Raw genomic sequence first — 17,264 nt, 5'->3', positions numbered from 1 at the left:
AACAATAAGAGTCTTTGTCTAAAGTCTTAGTACGTAATGTGGATTTAGACATTTTGGTCCTGCTCTATCTTTAGTTCAGGTCTACGCTCCTCTCCTCTGGCGGAAAATGTGGTGTGGTTGTTCAGAAGCGAACATAAAGTCATTCCTCTGATAAACCACATACGGTTATCTGACCCACCTGTATGCCTGTTTCCAGATACGCACTACCCGCCCATCTTTTCCTCTCAAAGCTTAAAGCCGCGGGACATGCCTGGTGCGGTCTATCTGAACCCAAATAACTTCTCCACGCGGCGTAAAATACGCAACTGCAGATACTCTTTGTTTCACCTTCTGTATCTTTATCATGCATCTGCTGCAGAGATGAGCTTCTAGGGCTTTTTTTCTTTATCACAAACCGCGATCAGGAGAGGCATCTGATTAAAATAAATATACAGAAACCACATTTATGCGGTTGGGTGTTTAAATCCTGCGCAAAGTTCAAAGCAAATTGTTCCCCACTGTAGGATTGGCTGACGCGCGCTAGAACGGTCCCGGACTGACAATTTTTCTCTGCACTCTGTCGCCTAACCCGAAATCTAACACTGCAACACATTTGCCCACCACAAAGGAATATGTTATATTTGACCTACCTTGAAGACTTGGATCCTTCAAAGGTTGTGCACAAATCTTCAGCCGCTGGAAGTTTGACTTAGTCTACTCCTGATCCCTCGGAGGAGTCGCACTGAGAGAGAGAGGATGGGCGCCACTGCTCTGCGCGCCAGCTCCGTGGATGTGTGTGCGCGCGTGTGCGTGTGTGTATGTGTGTGCGTGTGTGTGTTTGTGTGAGAGCGCCTGCATGTGAGAGAGAGCGAGAGAGAGCGAGAGAGAAACAACAGACGTGGAGAGCTGTAGCCCCTTGCCAAAGGATGCTTCAGTCTCCTAGCAACAACAATCGATCTGGCAAGGAGACCATTTTATTGGATAAAAAGAAAAACTTAGCCATTCACCCCCCCTTAGCACATGTTTACCACTCAGAACAACAACTCTAGTTTTACTGAGTGAAGAGAGAGGGAGAGGATTCCAGATGAATGTTTAACATGTGTGTTTGAGCTGTAGAATGAAATACAGACTTCATCTACATCCATCTATCCTTCCAACCTGACTCAATACATACACAGAATAAAAGACAGAATTTCACATCCTTTTTTTAAATTTCATACAAGCTCCATCAATGTTTAAACACAGTATTACACTCTATGATGTCAGTGGAAAATAAAAATAAGAGCAGCAATAAACATGAAAACCCTGACATTGGCTGCATGGTTTAGTGGTAGAGATATAAACCTAAACACCCTTACTGACTACAAGTCTACATCCGATGCCTATCATACATTACACTAACGGGAGGCATGATATATGGCAACCTAACACACACACTTTATTTTTAAGTTAGGCATATCTTTCTCCTTGTTTCCCCCTATTTTTCCATCATGAGAAGCAAAAACAGTTGCACTCAGTTGTGTATGTGTGTGTGTGTGTGTGTGTGTGTGTGTGTGTGTGTGTGTGTGCGTGTGTGTGTGCGTGTGTGTGTGAATGTGTGTGTTTGTGTGTCTAAGTGCATGCACACACACATTTGTGCATCTGTACTTGTTTGTATGATTATGCACATGGAGTCATTAGAATGCAAGTATGCAAGTGTGCAGCTCCTATTGAACAGAAAATCCTCTTCACGCATGATTGAGTCACAGAGCGCCCTCAACATAAACACACACACACACACACACACACACACACACACTACACACTACACGCACACATAAAGGCACTCAGTCTAAAGGCCTGATTTCAGTATTGTAAAGTTATTCAAGTGCATAGAGATACACTGTCTGAGGGCTTGCTTAAAGCAGTTTTTTGATTGCAGCTACAGGCCACAGCATGTTGTTTTGCCTGTTTTATATGCAGATATATGACGACAGGAGGCAGAAGTTTCTGACTGGCTCATATGTTTTTCATTTATCTACTGTGACACCATATGGCATAAGGAAACTGTCTTAGGGGAAAAGCTTTGGATGGGCAGAGATTGATTAGTTGACTGAAGAAGTAAGGGTAAGAGCATCCACTTCACACCTCTGTGACACACATGCATGCACAGGGATGAGGTGGGAAGTGCACACACACACACCAGCGCCCCAGTGTCAGTCACAGCTTTCCCGAACTTCATCCCTCATCCCTGCCGTTCCAGCTCACAAATGCTGGCTACTCTAATAAAGGCCTCATTGTCTGCATGGCATGCATATATGCAGAAAGCCCAGAAAGCCAGCTTTGTTCCATAAGGGTCCCTCAGTGAGAGAGCTTTGTGCCCAGCCTTTCCCCACAGACTGAGTCACAGCACAGCAGAAAAACAGAAAGAAAGAAAGACTGACTGAGGTTGCGAGATAGATTCTAATGTGACAGTCAGTAAATATGGACGAGTAGAACCTCACTATATGAAACCATCTACATGCATTAGGCAGAGAGTGTGTTTGGTTGGAAAGCTAATGTGCAGGAATTTAACTTTTCGCCTCACCATGGTGAACTGCTCCAGCTCATGCAGCAGGAAGTGGGTCCACTGGGATTATGTTTCCTTTTCCTTTGATTCCCCACAGATTGTTTGTGTCCCTGCGCTAATAGAATTAGCCATGCTTCATTTCCCATGGTCTTCTGTCCTGTCTTGGCCTCGTGATGGATGGAGTTTCACACAGAGGAGTGAGTGTGCTTAGAAGTGTGTCCAGTGTTGGGCAGACAATGGGGCGACCGCAAGCTTCCATTTGCTTTGGACAGTGTGGTCACTTGTGATGTGGCCTAAAGGACTTCTTCATTATGACAATAATACAGGTTAGAGGTTTCTATTTGACTTATGATGAAGAAATCAGTTGTATTCTTGCATTTTCCCTATGGAAAATAAAGGAGTAAATATCTGGTTATTAAGAGAGGAGCATGTGCTTGTGTGTGTGTTTCTGTCATGGACCAGATTTAGGGCCACATTTTGAAAAACAACAACATACATAATAGATGGAAACAAAAATCCCCAATTTGGTTTCACTGCAACTGCATTAAACTTAATCTTAAATTGTTTTGATTAATTGAGGTTAGGTTTAAGGTTGAAGCATTCTTCAGATATTTTCACTCCAGATGGGAGTTGATGTCTCAGGGGACCGACTTAACCAAGCTCTGAATTTCACCACTAGAATGGGTATAGACCTACTTTATATATCTTTGTAAAACATAATATACTCAACACCTGTTTTAGGAATCATGCAAAACCAATCACACTTGATTACACTGCACACATTCACAGGCTGCATGTATAGTGTCAAAAGAAAGCTCTTACACTATAATATTCCTACACAAATTAGTCCAATAGAACCCAAGTCATGAATAAACCTTGCAGTTTCGACCTGTATCTCTACCTGTACCTGTATCTATATATGTAACTACAATTTACAATCTACAATCTTTAAGAGTTTAAATTGACTTTCAACTACTTTGTTTTTAATCTATAAAAAAAATGAATTTACATGAGAATATGAGAATAACGGAGACAGCATCATAGTTTAATGATCCACAAAGGTCTGCCAGTGTGTAGCTGACAATTGAAAACAATTGCTATATTTGGAAATTAATTTTGACACATGTCAAATTGTCCTAAATGTGTTTTAGATGGCTGAGTAAAAACGTGTGTGAATATCATATGGGCTGTTTATGGCTCCTACAGGGGGGTTGGTCTCTAATTATCTTGGTTACAGAGGCATGGCCAACAGACTGCAGGCCACACACTCTTCACAGGACGTTCACTGACCTGTCTCATGTTCATCTGCTCGCCAATCCAACACACACAGTTACAGACACACAAACATATACATACACACCCACAAACAAACTATTGTTCGTTATTGAGCAGTGACTCACCTCACAAAACCATCTGTCATTACACCCAAACTTTATTTGTTGCCATGTGGAAATAGATGGACACATTGTTGTTTCTGATACATCTAAAAGACAAGCTTTATTTGTGTAAAATGTTTACAGTTTGTTTCTGTTCTTATTTTTGTTTATTTCCATCAGAAATCCTAAATGTATCACTGTTCATGTTGAATACATAAAAAATTACAGAACAATATAATTCTACAAAAAGTTTTTAATTTTACGCTATACAGTAACAAAAAAACATTCTGAAAGCATTATGCTTTCTCTTTGAAGGACTCATTTACTGTCAACAGCAGAGCACTGTGTTACATGTGACAGCAAACACAACAACCTTTGGAATCTGGGTGAGAGTCAACGTGCTTTTAAAAAACAAATCTGTGTGCTATTTGGTAGAAATCAGTATAAAAACAAAAATGATGAGGCCTTAATTGTACAGTTACACTGTACCCAAATAATCACGCTTAACACATGCACATGGAGACACACTCCAGGTGTGTTTGCATGTACATGTATATGTACATTCACACATGTAAACATGTGAACACACACAAACAGTTACTATCTGATTCAGCCTCTCCTATGAGCTTTCTCACCACGATCACAATTCATTAGTAATTGACCGCAGCAGCCTCACTCATTAAACATTAACAGGCTACTGGTGAATAATTGATTAATGATATGAGGCGATCTGCAGCAGCATTCTGACAATAAGAGTGAATGGATGAGAGGAAGGAGAGGCCAAATTAATGCGACGCTAAGCAACGGTCCCAACATATGACACAGATATGATCACTCACTCACACACAATTTAACTCTTGACAAACTCACTGGTCAAGTGTAGACATTTTTTAGCAATTGTTGACATATTGTACAGTACATAATAATTTAGATGCAACATTGGCATCTTAAGTCAAAAAAGTATTCACATTTGGAACTAGATGTTGAAGAATAATGTTCCCACCTTTCTAGCAATTTTGTGTGTCAGTTGTTTGATGCTGTATCTCATTTTAGAAACAACACTAACCCAATTTCTTTGCGCAAACACTCTGCAGTTTGTCAGTCCCAACAGATACTCACGGTGTCTTTTTGTGATTATTGCAGCCCGAATATTGCACTTCTGTTTGCAGCATCTTTTTTTGTCTGTGCGTTATAGTGAGAAAATTGTGGATGGGTTGCCACGGATGGGGTTTTTTTTGTAGCAAAGAAAAAACGAGGATGATGGAGGGTCAATACACAACTTCCACAACCCAGAATTGCACTGTTCCCTATCACCAGTACAATATCATTTGTCAGTGCCTTCTAGAACTTTTACAAATAACTGTTGCAAAAGAAAAGCGCTTTCTGCTTTGACACTGCTATGGTTAAGGTGTGGTCGGAGGTAGGCACAAGGATGACTCGCTCAGGTTGAGGGGTTAGAATAAATGTACCACAGTGATTCCCAACCGGAGAGTTCTTCTGCAGTTGCCAGGGGGAACATGTAAAACATTGTAGAGTAGATCAACTAATTTGAAACATTGGAAATTGTGATTTGATTAAAAGTCAGCTGTAAGACGTGAACACTACAGTTAGCAGTTATGAGAGAGTGTATGAAAACTAGTTAGCAAGCGCGCACAGAAGTTTTTAACAGGGAGCTAAAGGTAGTGAATAAATGGTAGATAAATTGACTAAACAGTTCAAATGATACGTAATGGATAAAGGGTTGAAACATTCGGCTTCATTCAAAGTAGTAGTAGTGCGATTGCTTAAATATTGGCAGTTCAATTGTATAAAAAAAGTTCTCCATATCCACTTTTATAGAATGAATATTTGGAACATGCATTGGGAATGGATAAAGGGCTACGTGAGTTCATCTGACAGGGTTGGGGAGTTCCTGAGAATATGTTCAGAGTAAGATCCTGCTCATGGTTAAAAGACACCAACACTGACTGACGGCAGGAAACTGGAAGCGAATAGTGGTCTCTAATGTCAAAGTCCAATGTTTTGTTGGCCCGTCTCGCTCAATATATACTGTGTATGCATCCTATGTGCTCATCAACATGCTGTTGTCTTTCATTATACCACGTCCACTTCCTTATTTATCATGGCACATGGCCAAGTGTGAAAGCACGCTAAGCATACGAAGATACAGTCTTTCTTAATGAAAATTGGCTTTTGGTTGATTATATTCATTTTCTTTTAGGAAGAACGCAGCTGATAATTTCGGAGGGTGTAATTTGTAACATAGAAAAACGTAATAAATCACTATGAATGTACCATAATATTTTTGAGATGAGTAGAAAAGTAGTTTAGATTGATGTTCAGATGTATATTTTCCATTGGCAGGAACCATTTTAAAAATACACATAAGACACAACATGCATACAGCGCACTGTCTGTGCCTCTTTGGAGCTTTCTGCACGCTTAAGAACAGGACCAATCTGTGCTTGTTATCACATTGGCCAATTCTAATGACATTAAATCGTTCATTGTTTTGGCCTAATAAAAGCCTTCAAGCATCCCGAGTGATGGGAATGTCTCATTGAAAGTGTTTAGACAGAGTTTCATTAAAGTTATCTGTCATTAAGCTGATTGGAGTCCAAAAGAGACACGGCTAGTTTAAAGTGTGAGAATAATACAAATGAAGTTTTTACTTGACTGACAATGGTTCAACAGTCACTGTAGTAATGCCGCCTGCTGATAGGGTATGATTTGTTGACACTACAAAATTCATGCTGGTGAACACACACACACACACACACACACACACACACACACACACACACACACACACACACACACACACACACACACACACACACACACACACACACTACTTATGATAATAGGAGTGAAAATTAGGATAATGACAGTCATCTAGCAGCGAAAATAAGAGCTTGATGTCTCCTTACCGGAGTCAAGCTGAGAGAGCACGAGCTCATCAGCGAGAGAATAGAGTGAGATATGTCCACTGTCAGCGCTGATGAAACTCTCCAGGACTTGGCAGGGGCCAGTCGCAGAGGTGCTCGATGATGAATAGGGGGCAGTTTGTGTGTGTGTGTGTGTGTGTGTGTGTGTGTGTGTGTGTGTGTGTGTGTGTGTGTGTGTGTTTGTATGCCTGTGCACATGCAAGTGTGTCTTGTCTGTCTCAGCTCCTGACACTCAGAGTAGTTAGGCAGGCAGAATAGGTCATTATCACACGTTTTAATATTTAATTTTGCGATTTGATAAAATATGATGTTTCTTTAATGAGGTGATCCATCCCTGGATATCAAGAGTCATCCAAACCAGCGCAGCACTGTGATACTGAAACTTCTACATGCCTTGTACTTTTATGCTTTGGTTTACTTGGAGATGAAGCATGTTGTTTTCTGCTTTTCCACATGTATTTTTTAGCTTATCTCTTAATCAGTATTATCTAACGTCATATTTTGTTATCTGCATGTGCATGTATGCTTAAAATAACACAGAAATCATTTCATCCCTGTCCATTAATCTCCCATTTGGTTAATTATCACAGTTGCTAATTACAAACCTCTCAATAGAAGAAGACCTCCTCTGCCTGGTTTTTCCCTTATTCATATTCTCCATTTCATCTCCCTTCTTTGCCATGTTGCCCTTCGGAACATGGCAACAAGACACAGAAAACATTAAATAAACAGGAAGTTTAGTTGAGAGAAATGTATAAAAAAATTCCTGGGAACATGTCCAGAACTAAGGAGATCTTGGGTCCTGAGCATGCAGTGACACTGGATAAATCTATAGCTCTGCCACAAGATTACCACCTCCCTTTTTTTAAGTGGATGCCTCGGTTGGTGTTGGCTATGTATCCCCGGCCGTCATGCTGCTATTTCTGCCCATGCCAGTCGCTCCAGGATGGCTGCTCTGAGAGTGTTGCTTTGAAGAGCTGTCCAGGTGAGAGCTTGGCAATGGCAGAGCTTTTTCTGCACTTTCACAACACAGAGTGCCCTTCAGGGACTCAAATTGCCCTGCAGTGTTGTGGATAATACTCAAATCCACACTAAAATCAGACACACACACAGACACATGAGAACTCAATCTAGAGCTTTCTATGCATGCCCACAAGTACTGTTTACACAAAGAATATGTGCATATGTGCTCTTTCAAGTACACACACACACACACACACACACACACACACACACACACACACACACACACACACACACACACACACACACACACACACACACACATTATTAATTATTAAAATAGTAAGTTGGACTAAACAAAAAAGCAGGAAAACAATTGCTCTGGCATGAAACTTTCCCTTGGTACCATTTCAAACACTACGAAAAAAAATTACAACTTAAGTGCTTTAGCAGTTTATTTTTCTCTCTGGACTTCAGCTCTTCTCTCAGTCCGCCTCTTTTTGTTTCCTCTTCTCATCCTCCCTTAATTTCGCCACCCCTCTTCTAATCAGTAAAATCATAGCTAGACTACAGATGCGAGTGTGTATGTGTGTATGTATGTGTAATTATGTGTGTCTAATGATGTGTGCTGTTCTATTCAAAGACACTGTGGAGAGGCAATGCGATGTAGGGAAAAGTGAACTCATCACTTGATAGATCCTCGGAGGTGCTCCCAAAATGCACCAAACGTTGATTCCAAGAGCTGCTGCTCTCTTCTGTTTTTCCGTGTGCTCAAAATAGATCCAGTGTGGACTGACGTTAACCTCACAGGGCAACGCTGTGTTTTTCTTTGCCTCCAGTGTCTCTCTGTCTGTCTGTATGACAAGAGGAGCTCGGGCACTACGCAGGATCCAACTGGAGCCTTTTTTTTGCCTCAGTTAAAGAGCTCAAGAGTCAATAGAGGGACTCTCTGAGGTCACGGGAAGTATTGGATCTCTACTACATATCCCAATCTGTTTTCAGACATACATATACATAACTCTACCCCTGTGCTATGAAATCCTTTATTTTCTATGGTTAGTGCTGCGCAATACCTTTAATGCCACCAAGTAAAGTCAGTGATCTTGGTCCTCATCATTTTTCGGTTGCATAGGCACATTCTCCATAGTCTGGTATGAATGGGCCAGCTTCTTTAAAACAATTTTATTCTACCCTGATGTAGTCAATATCTACTCATGTAGTCGAGAATGGTCTAAGATTTGAGTGCCAAGCCAAGTGTGTTCTGAAAGACAGTCCATTGCATTCATTTATGCATCTCATTAGCTGCCACATCTATAATATTACATGCACATGCACATACGCACACGACATACACATGGACATCCACTTTCAAACACATAAATATACAAATGCAAACAAAACCTTTCAAGTGACCCACGTGTATGCATTCACATCCTGTGTGTACGCTCATACACAAACACAAGCAGATTGCTACCACGAGTGAAACAAAGTCATGTGGGTAATAAATAATTTCCTGCTCACATAATCTTACAGATGAAGGACTACATGAGGCTCAGAATGTATTTTATTCATGAAAGTGTGTGCGCGCCTGGGTAGGCCTATACACATTTTGCTCATGACCATTTGAGATTTTTTTCATTTCCGGTGTGTGTGTGTGTGTGTGTGTGTGTTTGGGGTGGGGGGATATGTGTGAACCTGGTCATAGAGCCTTGGGGGTACAATTTCAAATCGCAGCCTGGAGGTGGCCTCTTCACTGATCAAGTTAAACAAGCCAGTTACCAGGTGAGCCAATGTGAATAGATGATATCACACATTATTGGCTGCCAGACAGTGATATTGGGCCGAAATGTTGAATAGATGGTTTGGACCAATGACTTTAACAACCACTGTTATTTACTAGTTCTAAGACTCGACATTTCTAAATTTGTTTTGAAATAATAGATGCACCCAAAAACTGTTATGCTTCTTGCTGCAAGGAGATGTGGATTATTTTTGTTCACATTTGAGGTTCTCTTGCGACCAGCACTGCTGAAATGAACTGCTGAACGCAGAAATGTTCAAAAAAACAAAGAACTTGTGATGCAAACAGTCCAAATCCAATATTCACATGTTTATTCATGTGAATATGTAGCAATTCTTCAAAACAAACAACAAGCCTTATATAGTTCAGTTTAGTTCTACCCTCTTCAGGCAGTGGACGATTTGTGGTTCAAGCTGGGGCTGGGGCATTAATCTGCTTTGCATGCGGGCACACAGTTTGTAAAAGCAGATCTGAAGTCAGTTTCATGTCTAAATTAGAGCACTCAGTAGCAACACATTGTAAATGAGTCTTAATGGGTTTCCCAGCCTTTATTTTCTGCACTGTTAGACAGCCCTATGGCAGCACGGAGATGTCAGCCGCTCCTGCTGGGGCTAATATCCTCCAACCACCATGATGACACTGCCACCAGTCATTCACATACACACAGGTAATTGCATGCTCCAGGCATATATATATATAAAATTATAAAATTGTCTGTAAGTGTGTGTCAGCTTGCTTCTTTGACTAGGGGATCCTAAAGGAGAGTGTATCCAGCATAAGGCAAAAAGGAATAACATAGTTCTCTCTGAGGGTAATTATACCTTAACAGTGTGACTATGTGCCTTCATGCTGCACAGTATGTGAAGGCGCACATGTATGTTTCAGTGTGTGCATGTCTTTTAACCCATCTGTGTGTCTTCTTTGAGACACACATTTGTGTCACTTTATCAACACAACTCATGTTAATGACAATGTATTTTAAAATGCCATATGCTGTTATATGCTATCCCAAAGACAATACACACATGTTAAAGTGGAACATCCTTTTTAGTGCATGCGGCAGTAATCATCTCATGACTCATCTGAATACTAAATCTCTCTCTTTTCCACTTTCCATGCAAAACACCTCAAATTCTCATGCATGCTGCTAAATACGAAAATAAAAATCATGTTCGTTTTTGCATTTGCCACGAAGACTTAGAGATCTGTTAGCTAAGTATGTGGGGCAGCATACATTAATCATAACGATATTGAGTGGAGTGACAGATACTCATATCAGCATTTACATAAACAAGTGGAACAGCGTATGAATCCAAATGATGAACCATAAAGTATGGATGATATCAGACAGGAATTGTACCACAAATGCTGGAGAGCATGAGTTTGTAGGTGAGAGGCACTCCAAGGAGCACGCATTGTAACCCAGAATAAGCTCGATAACAAAACACAGCAGTCACCTTGTCATCTGCGGGTCAATCTGAGAACTCTAATTGCTTGTGTTTGAGGATGCTCGTCTTCTGATGTTTTTGTGCGTCTTGTGAGTGTAAAATAGAGAGGGTTTCTCCCTTCTATGGATTTAGCATGTCTGTATTCAAAGAGCAGGAGCTGATCTATGAATAGAGTGCTATTGTAAAATGTTCGAGGGATGAGTGCCAATCTATTAAGGCTGGTAAGGATATGATGAATAGAGCATCACAACAACTACATGCACTGTAATCTGGGAGTGTTGCGTCACCTCTTGCCGCTAATCTTCTTACGGGGAAAAATAAAGGAACAAGCGTGCTGCTTAGCTGGAAAAGAGGAATCAAATGAATAAAGGAATCTGTGTCTGTGAGTTTTCCTCTCTTTCTGTTGAGCTGTCTGTCTTTGCCAAGTTTTCTCTCTGTCTGTCTGTCCACCTGTCATTGCCTAGCACTCTTGCTAAGTCTTTCTCTGACTTGTATGTGGCTTTTTAGCCATAGGCTACTAGTGGTGTGGCTCTAGAAATTTCAAGAAGGATTGTCATAAAAAAAACTGGATGAATCCTTATGGCTTTAGTGCTCCAACAGTCCCTCTGTACAGCTAGTTATCAAACTACAATGGGGAACCTGATACATTGTATAGCTGCAGTTAGCATTTAGCTCAAGCATCATTGTGTTTCAGTCCAGCCTCTCAAACCTGCTGGCGTGGCTGTAGACTCTTTGTTGTGTTTACACAATGCAGGTGGAAGAGGGTAATGTTTTGTTGCTACACTATAATTGTGTTTAAATGTATTTTATTGTGTCCGTGTGTGCATCTATGCGTAGCTGGACATGTATCGCTAATCAATAGGTCGCAAGAAGCTGTTACATCTTATCTGTTTTTGTAACATTTAGTGGTAAATCCCTCAGGAGAATGTTCACTATCATGGTATTACACACTGAGTTTCTTATTGTGCTGTCAGGCCTTCATGTGAGGATGTGTGTGTGTAGGTGTGTGTGTGTGTGTGTGTGTGTGTGTGTGTGTGTGTGTGTGTGTGTGCGCGTCTTTATAGCTTGAGGGGAAACAGGCAAGCTGATGCTCAAGTGCAGGCTGGATAGAATACACTTGAAGCATCAATATTTGTCAGTGCAGAGGCAAAGATGAAGCTTGCAAGTCATGAAGCACTGATGAATCTTAAAATACCAGGAATCAGAAACTATGGGTATCAATACATAAATCCATTCACCTCTTTCTCTGAAGTCTTCTAGGTGTTTTTAATGTATATAAAACCCACAAACCCACACACTTACATACATTTATATGAGCAGCTGTGACTGTACTTTTAGGAAGAATTTTAGAGCCTGACAAGAATCTTTTTGGCTTTGAATATATATATATATATATATATATATATATATATATATATATATATATATATATATATATATATATATATATATATATATATATATATATATATATATATATATATATATATATATACAGTATACTGTATATATATACTGTATATATTTTTTTTTTGAGTGCTCACAGAAAAGCATCACCTTGTCTTTCCCTCCCTCTCTTCCCCACCTCTCCTTCACCTCTTCCTGCCTCTGCCCCAGCTCTCGTTCTTCACTCCCACCTTCTTCCTCCTCCTCGCTGGGTACAGGGCAGGGTAGCAGAACTGTCTCGTCTTAGAGACGTGAGGAGTTTGATCTTCAGAAAGTGGAATCTAGATAGCATGTCTTGCTGTGCTTCGGGGATCTGTATGTGTGTGTGTGTGTGTGTGTGTGTGTGTGTGTGTGTGTGTGTATGCATGTGAGCGTGCATGTGCGCCCACATGTGTGCATTATATTTCAAAGAAAGATAAAAGCCCTTACACCGACATTGCTCAGTTTTGCTAAGTAAAACAACAGGAATAGTTTGCAATTGCAGCTGCAGAACCCCAGCTATGTCTTCATGATTCTAAAAACAAATACAGTCATGTGCCATATTTATAGTATGTCATCACATCATTACATACACATATATGGACATATACCTGCCCCATGCTGGGTTACTGGGCTATTTTTAGACTGAAAACAGAAAATAGACCATATTCAGCCATATATATATATATATATAGATAGATAGATAGATAGATAGATAGATAGATAGATAGATAGATAGATAGATAGATCGATAGATATATGTTTATATATATAAATATCTATATAGATATAGATAGATATAATCTCACTGCAAACTTGCAAATAAGCGCGTTACTTTATATACAGGGAAACAAATGTATTCTCATTTTAACTTGAATTTCATTGGATGGTGCTAGTAAATACAGGATTTATTGCTTTTAAAGAACACTTTTCATGTTGTGCTTCTATTGATGAGTAGGAAAGTTTAATACATCAAATGATACAAGTGTCCTACAAACATCTCTGCGCTTTTCTATTCTGTGGATAACATGATAAATCAAACCAGTGTTTGGCCTTGATTTTGTCTTTTTTTAAAAATCATTTATTTTTGCTGTCCACAATATATAGCTCTCAGCCCCCTCCTCGCTTAGTACACTGCAGGAATGTCAAGGCTTCACTGAAATGTGAATTTGTATATTTCTTGTATCTGGGCAGCGTGTTTTTAGTGTCTCTTTCTTGCTTAAAATTTGATGGAAAACATATTTCTAAGGGACCGTGACCTGACCGTTTGACCACCACTCACCATTTCATCCAGTCAAACACATGACAACATTTTTCTTAGAGCTGTCCACCCCCACAATTTAGGTAGGAATTAGATAAACAATGTGTTTCCTGCCTCACTGGAAGACATACTTCCAAACAGGTGTAGCTTTTAGAAAAAGAGTCAGTGCATTTCTGGGGGCTTGTATGTGTGCGTGCCTGTCTATTGCACATCTGTAGCGTATGTATCTTTGCATTTGTGCCTGTGTCCCTGTGCACATGTTCAAGGAATAGGTGATGTGCGTTTGAAGTGCAGAAGCACCAAACCAAGTGTTGCATACTGCTGGATAGCTTTGTTGCCAGATGAAACAGAGAGAGAGAGAGAGAGACAGAGAGAGAGAGAGAAAGAGCTGAGAAACAGAGCTGAACTTAAGTAACCCTCCTACAGTGTCTCTCACTTTGAATTTAGCAAGAATTTAACTGAGGAGTTTAACTTTCCTGATTGTCACTGCCTGAACTTCTTCCGAACACTCAAGCTGTGTCAAGGTAGAAGTAACAGCAACTATCCAAGTCCTTTAACTCTGCACTTCCAGATAAACAACACTGTCAGTATTCCTAGCTAAAACATTATGCGTATAGAGCAATCCACAATTACAGTGCGATGTATACGATAGGAACAATGTGTAATCTGTCTCTCACAGAGGCTTTTTTTTACGTGTCAGTATTGCTGAGTGTGAATGAGTGTGAGTGAATGCATACAAGCGTGTGTGGAGGATACATGAAGCCTTAAACAGTGTTACAAGACTTGTCGAAATATGTACAGGAAGAAACATATTTACAGAATCCTTTTTCCAGCTGTAGATGAATGTCAACAATATGTTATGCTTCAGTTTTGGAAACATGAGTCATGCCCTTTTTATAGTTGAGGCTGAGGGGGAGACACTCTCATATTCAACTGATTTACTTTCCCCACGGCGTCATGCACTTTTATGCATAGTGGAGCTCTTTTAGCATAACCTTGATCCATGATTGAGGGCTGACTTCACTCTACTGTGTCAGAGCTAAAGGTGTTGCACAAGCACTTTCTTTATCTAATTGTATCCCATATTCTTCTTGTCCCTGTGAGGGTTTGTACTTGAACTTTAAAAGTAACACATAAAGATTAAACAAAATATAGTGTATGTATATAATATAATTAGTGAGCTTTAGAGGAGTTTGTATGTAGTTTTTGTCATCTTTGGACTGATCCAGGCTGGCTGTTTGTCCCTGTTTTCAACCTTTGTGCTAAGCGAAATATCCACCGGTGGTAGCTTCATATTTAGAGCACAGATATGTGAGAGGGATCAACCTTCTCATTTTAAGCTAAATAGTTCTGAAAATGTCTTTTCCTTTAAGGAAAATGATGGCACATATAGTGGGGTGTCTCATTGTTAAAGATGGTGTAGATAAATGGTAGAATTTGTGTTTAGAATTCAAACTTTAGCTCTCCATTACATTATTATTATGTATCATTTTATATCCAACATTAAGTTAGTGTGTTGAATACTAAACGAAAGAAAATATGCATCACTCAATCCATACTGGTCTCATCCTTGTTCAGTGTTCCTGTGTGACCAGCATTATCCTGGTTTACACACACACACACACACACACACACACACACACACACACACACACACACACACACACACACACACACACACACACTCATACACACTTTGAAAGAAAGGACTGCCGTGAGGTGTTGTCGCCTGTTGTGACTACCATGTATATACATGCACACTATTTTTACCTCTGTACCTTGAGTCTGCACAGTGATTGGTGTTGACATGCACACATGCACACAGGCGTGTAGGCACTCACATACAGTTTGTTATAAAGTAATTGAGTTACTTTATCAGGCTGGATGCTAACACGTGGACGGCTACAGTGGTGAAGATGAGGTGGATGAATAAATCCACTGGTTTATCAGTCTCAGCATGTGGTCCTGTTTATAGGCAACCTGTGAGGGAATTCAAATAGACTCCGCTCTGGGTTTCTATTGTTAGAACCGAGGAGATTGGGTACCTTTCTTTTCCCAGCTTCATGCTTCTGACTATATTTTCTTAGTTCCCCCTCTCCTTTTCTCATTTCCTCTACGCTTGTAAAGGGCTGTTCAAATATACGGCTTAAAAAACATGAAGTAGCTGGAGTGCTTGTTTAGGCCAGAGAACAGCCTCAACTGTGTTCATGTAAAAATTATATATAGTATTTCAAAGATAAGAACGTCAAGCGACCCTCATGATTTTGACAATAATTTAAAATCTATTACTACCGCTCACCATCATTTAGCATATTGGCAGTTGAAAATGGCCATTTTCTTTGTGCAGGTTGCAGTTTTGATTGTTAATTTCCTGTACAGTATGTGGATCCTCTACTACTGACCATTGCCATAACAGATGTTATCTTATGTGTTCACTTCTGTGTTTCCCATTCTTGTGCATGTATTAAATCTCGTTATTGTGTACCTTTTATATAAACATATATACATATAATGCAAATAGTAAATTCATCAGTAACATAAAAATATTGATTAGAGCACACTTTTCAATTTAAAATAACAGAGGGATAAAATCTTGATTATCTCATATTTTCTGTTATCTCTTCTCTCCAGTCCCCTGCTTACAGGAGAACGTTAAGGTGACTCTTAAAATTCTCACAATGGTGAAATAACAAGGTGACCGACGGTCAGAGGAAGGTAAGGGGCTGCCGCATCAGTCATCCCATACAAGGAAACATCACTGCATCGTGACAATACTGGGCTAGAATACAGACAAATAATCTGTCCCAATACAGGTAATTGCAAAATCCTCAAAAGCCTACATTCAACAGTTACTAGTTTGTCATAACCTCGGTGGATTGTAATATGAAGAGTATAACACAAGAGCTGTCCAGGATTTCTTTTTTGACAGAAATAGAAAAAGTCTGAAATGATATGGTCAGGCAACAATGTCATCATTAAGTGACAAAGATGACTTGGGTCCTAATGAGAAACTATACAGTATGGCCTGCTTCACATTAAGAATTTAGCCCTGAATATCTATTAATCTGCTCGATAGACTCCACAAGTCAAATATTTATTAGCTCTGATTAGGAAATTCATATTTTAGATACGACTGTGTCTCATTCCACTCAGCTCATAAATATTCACATCATTTCAGATGATAACCTCAGAAGATTTTCGACTAGACAGCTTCTCTGTCAAAGATTTTGCTGTCCAGATATGTAACATATCTTTGAAAAGTTTCTTTGAACTTTATTTCATTGAGCGTGGAAGATTTGGTGGATGATTATGTCAGACACTTGTTTGCATTTGAGTCAAACTACAGTCCTGGATTTCTGCCTTTTGTTGTTCGATGCTTGATAAATGCCTTTGTGTGTGTGTGTGTGTGTGTGTGTGTGTGTGTGTGTGCGCGCGCGCGTGTGTGTGTGTGGTTAAATTTGAGCAGTGTAGATCAGTCGGCCTGGGAATTCTCTGGGACAGATGAAATCTTCAGG

The 17,264-nt window shown here is 39.9% G+C and overlaps 1 protein-coding gene across 3 annotated transcripts in view; it reads right to left on the bottom strand.

Moving 5' to 3' along the window:
- Positions 1–809, bottom strand: part of grm3 (glutamate receptor, metabotropic 3) — a 43,134-nt gene extending 42,325 nt beyond the window's left edge. For all 3 annotated transcript variants that reach the window (XM_029433557.1, XM_029433556.1, XM_029433559.1), the window contains exon 1: positions 630–809. The gene's annotated coding sequence lies outside the window, so the exon portion shown is untranslated. The remainder of the gene's footprint in view (positions 1–629) is intronic.
- Positions 810–17,264: the final 16,455 nt, after the last annotated feature.

Source organism: Cottoperca gobio, chromosome 6 (assembly GCF_900634415.1).
Source record: "Cottoperca gobio chromosome 6, fCotGob3.1, whole genome shotgun sequence".
In the NCBI taxonomy this organism is placed as follows: Eukaryota; Metazoa; Chordata; class Actinopteri; order Perciformes; family Bovichtidae; genus Cottoperca; species Cottoperca gobio.
Note: the sequence above shows the minus strand (reverse complement) of the source record. Positions and strands in the feature narration are given on the sequence as shown.